Source organism: Schistocerca cancellata, chromosome 7 (assembly GCF_023864275.1).
Source record: "Schistocerca cancellata isolate TAMUIC-IGC-003103 chromosome 7, iqSchCanc2.1, whole genome shotgun sequence".
NCBI classification, from domain to species: Eukaryota; Metazoa; Arthropoda; class Insecta; order Orthoptera; family Acrididae; genus Schistocerca; species Schistocerca cancellata.
Genome location: NC_064632.1, coordinates 321,407,162 through 321,412,084, shown reverse-complemented (window position 1 = coordinate 321,412,084; position 4,923 = coordinate 321,407,162). Strand labels below are relative to the sequence as shown.

At 38.3% G+C, this 4,923-nt stretch overlaps 1 non-coding gene across 1 annotated transcript; it reads right to left on the bottom strand.

Annotated features, from left to right (window-relative positions):
* Positions 1 to 1,991: 1,991 nt before the first annotated feature.
* On the bottom strand, positions 1,992 to 2,073 carry Trnas-gcu (transfer RNA serine (anticodon GCU)). The gene has a single exon. It is a non-coding gene; the product is annotated as a tRNA-Ser (tRNA).
* Positions 2,074 to 4,923: the final 2,850 nt, after the last annotated feature.

Here is a 4,923-nt window from a genome sequence, read left to right as displayed (position 1 = left end):
GGCAATACGACGAATTACTCTTTCTCAGAAACTTTTTTCCTGCTGTTTAAAAAATGTTCAAATGTGTGTGAAATCTTAACTGCTAAGGTCATCTGTCCCTAAGCTTACACACTACTTTACCTAATTTAGCCTAAGGACAAACACACACACCCATGCCCGAGGGATGACTAACCTCCGCCGGGACCAGCCGCACAGTCTATGACTGCAGCGCCTAAGACCGCTCGGCTAATCCCACGCGGCTTTCCTGCTGTTGCCAGTCTGTTTTTTGTAATCTCTTCATTTTATCCGTCGCTAACCATTTTTATGACCAAAACCTGTACATTATACTTCTTGTCTTTCGATAATCCAGATCCTGGGGTGAAGACTTCAAATGGCTCTCAGCACTATGGGACTTAACATCTATGGTCATCAGTCACCTAGAACTTAGAACTACTTAAACCTAACTAACCTAAGGACATCACACAACACCCAGTCATCACGAGGCAGAGAAAATCCCTGACCCCGCCGGGAATCGAACCCGGGAACCCGGGCGTGGGAAGCGAGAACGCTACCGCACGACCACGAGCTGCGAAGACTGTGAAGACTTCATGGTGTACTTTTTTCATTTTCTAATAGTTTATGAAAAAAAAAAGTGAGAGTACCAACCTTGGGGAGGTCCTAGAATCAACCAATCTCTTGTCTAATCATTCCAGTCTGTGCTACAGATTCACACCCTCTGCAACTAGAGTTGATGCTAAGAGTATGAATGGACTAAAGTAAACTATTTTAAAAGTAGAATATCATTAAGTTCAGTTTTTTTTTTTTTTTTTTTTTTTTTTTTTTTTTTATATAGCATCCACATATTTATCCGCAGCAGATTGCAAGTGCGGCTCAATTTGGAAATACATTTGATTATCCAGGACAAAAATCAGAATAACTTTCTTCAAAAATATAATCATATTGCAGAGAATTAAAGTATTAAATAGAATAGCGTGTTTCCATTAAAAACTGAACAAATATCCGTTATCGACGTAAATACCGATGCTAATATATTTAGACCTGATTGAGGTTGCAAACATTGCTGACTGGTGACAAATGAGCACATTATTAAGAAGACCGCTCTGTTAGTTACAGTATGTAACACGTGGAGACAAAATTGCGTTAAATCGGTTTTTATCCCGTTATTTAGTCGTATTTACTCATAGAATTATTTTATTTCATAGCCTAGTTTCAGTGGTCTATCATTCAGTATGCAAGGCTTAATTTACGTCTATTATCATTTGCGATATACAAGTAGTTATGAGGAAAATTCATATTACGTAATTAAATTGCATTCTGCTCCCATTTTCGTCTGTATGCTTTTATGCCCTGTTGATGCGTGTATACAAATAATGTATGTAGTACTGAAAGAAAAAAATATACTCTGCATAAAATCTTGTTATATCGAGAATTACGGCATTACGCGAATTTATTAAAGTGATTATAAAACATTTTCGTACACATTTTTCTCTAACAAAAACACTTTGTTAACAAATAGCAACGTGATAAAATTACTTTTTTTCATTAGCTTCTTATATATGAAGATGTAATTTCGATCTGTATTTGTGAGCTTTTATGTTGATTACTATACCCTAAGTTGATGGCTTGTAAATCTCGATTTTTCTGTAGTGTTTGAGTCGTTCACTTACGTTAATTTCTGAAGCATATAACGCAAAGTTTCAGTCGCTGACTAACCTGATAGTGAGTAAAAAATGAGACGAGAAATAAACAAAAGGGGGGGGGGGAGAACCAAATTAAAGGTATCTGAAGTGTGTAATGAAGCATTTGCAAATAAAAAAAAGTGACAAGTAATTTACAGTTGCCACAGATGGCTCCATACGAAATCTGAAGTGGACCAGTTCATAGCGCAGTTGATTTGTGGTACGATGAGTCTTCAGGAGAAACTGTTTACGAAGTTGTCTAAAACGAGCCATTTACAAAGCTGTCCCCACGGAAATGTACTTAAAAACAATCGACGAGGATGGGATTCGAACCCACGCGTGCAGAGCACATTGGATTAGCAGTCCAACGCCTTAACCACTCGGCCACCTCGTCTTGCGCCTCAGGGGCGTCCAACTACGTATTGTACGCACAAAGTAAATGTCGTGACGACAGAATTGATTTGTACAAGTGATCGGCACCGTATTTTTTTAACTCTGTGTTATCATCCCATAATTAATAACATGTTCGTAGCCGATGTTACTCATACGAGTAGATACTGTGACTGGCAGTGAGGTCAACACACTTTATTTTGTTTCGCACTTACAAGAGCGCCTGCTTGTCATCACCGATTTTGTCGACATCTGAGGTATATGCACGCTTGGCGCCAAATGAAGCACACAGTAATAAGAGTTCCAGATGATGAAGTGTTTAGAGAAGTGAGCATTTTTGGCGAAGTGGGTGCGACATGACACCTTCATGTTAGCGAAAATTCCACTGAGCGGTTGGCGCAGCGGAAATAAGCCTAAATAAGGCTTACTATAATGTATTTATTAATAATATTATGTAAGATATGAAAAGGAAAGGCATAAAAGATATGGTGGTCGAATACGTGGGGCAAAATACAGGAATTTCATTATTTCACCAGAATGTGAGAAACTAACAAAAAAATTATACAAAGAATATTTGAGTGATTTAATGAAGTGCGGGAGGACAAATAAATCTAAAATTATACGACGAGATTTTTCCAAGATGAAGGATCGCCATAATGTAGTATTGAAGTGATTCTCTTTCGCCCCTCTCAACGCACTAGCTACTGTAATCCTGCGGTGTCTATATCGAGAGGCAAACAATTTGAGCTCGTCTAGAGAGAAAAGGAAATCACATCCCGAGAAGAATTCGTCAAAATACATTCCAGTGGAAGTATTTGGTGAATCAATACGTTACACGTTTATTGCTGCTACTCTGTTCGAGGAGTGAGAATCTTTAACAAATATAATCCAAGTTTGTTTCTTCTGAAGAAACTTTAAAACCATCATAACTATAAAAATTCGGCGTTTATAATGTTTTCAATGCGCAGAGAAAATTTCTGCTTTCGCTGCTTTTTTGGATGCGTATTACACTGGCACGTGTAAGTCATCAACTGTAAAACAATAGAAGTTCGTATATAATTCGATGGTCACGAGTAATCCTTACAGCTCCTTCCTGGAAACTTATTTGCAATCGCACATTTTCGTTGATCTTTCCTTTTGACGCCCTTTATGAAAATAGTAATAATTACAATATATTTCGCATTATTGCAGTTTATTTGCAGCGTAAGTAACACAAAAATTTGAAATAAAAAGTTTACGCGTATAAATTAGCCCCACGGTCCTCTGATTACTATTCTGTACCCGTTTGGATGTGCCAACCAGTGCCTGTATATTACTCTAGTATAAATGGCTCATGTCTCTTGGCTATGTAGGGTGTTGGGAAAGCTCCGTTACAGACTTACAGAAAGGAGTGAGCATATAATATGCTGAATTGGAACCGACGTCCAGAAACGTCATCTAGCGACGCTGTGGAGCGTCCTAGCAACATGTGCCGGCGCCTCTAAAAGTATGTATATCCAGGGTGATTCCATCATTTTACAAACGTTCATGGTGATGGAGGAGGATAAATGTTGTAAGTAACCTGTTTGTATGTTGCACTCAGCAGCATTCAGTAAGGTTCAGTTACTTCAGCAGTTTAAGTAAAAACGTAGAAGTTTCGATGTGTATTTGAGGTACACTGAGTCGAAAGTTAAAATCGTTCTGATACCTCAGACAGTGGAATACATGTACCGGTACTGTTGCTAAGAATGTCATGTATGCAACTTTCAGAGGTGGTAGTACGGACCAAAAACAAAGACTAGTAAACATGGGCTCTAAAATGCGTACCTTAAGAGCTATCAGCACTTTTTCATCTTCACTAGTGTGAAATATTTCAATTGAGCAAGTACTCGTAGCTCATAATGTAAGCGTTTTAGATCCCATGTTTACTGGACTTTTTTGTTCCTTTTGTTCCATACTACCAGCTCTGAACGTTGCATACATTACATTTTTAACAGAAACATTACCGGTACATATAATCCACAGTCACAGGTATCAGAATGATTTTCGCTTGTAACTTTAGAGTCTTTCGTTTCCGAACCGGAGACTTTTAGCTCAAATTGACATTTACCCATCTCCATCATCTTCGAAAGTTGGTATCATCACGGAATGACTGTGTATATACATAAATTTACAGACGCCGCTGCCTAAAACTTTGATGTTCTGTAGCGTCCTTGGAAAACGTTTCCGGACATGGTTCCTATTCAAAATATGTACTCGTATTTACTCCCCTCTACTACTTCCAGAAATTTGTAATGGGAATTTCCAAACATTCTGTGTAGAGCTACCACTTCTGTCACTTTCATTTCTGGTAAAGCTCTGGATGTACCACAAATTTGGACGAAATCACTGATAAAGAGTAGGCGCGTTCCCCATGTTAGGACAAATTAAGAACAAAACATTAATACAGTCCTCGACAGAGACTATTATTGATTTAGTACGAGAAAAAATACAAAACTACACGGTAAATAGAACTTTCTTAAAACCGTGTATAGTTGGTAAGTGATTTGATCGCAAGCGACTTCGTTGCCTTTAAGTAGAATATTCAGGTGGTTCTACATGGAAAGGAAAACATTTTAATATTAAAGGACCAGCAATAAAAGCAAACGTAAATAAATGCGCTTACAGTAGTGTCACATTGATCAGCACACGCATAGGTGGTGGTCGGTGTTCACCCCCCCCCCCCCCCACACACACAGTCACAGAATCCAAATTTATGAAGAGTGGAAGTCGTCAACAAATGAACGGAGCGAATAATGCAAGAGATGAGGCACTACGGCAAAAAGAATCGTAATTAATGTAATAAATGTGGTTAAAGGAGTACAAATAACATACC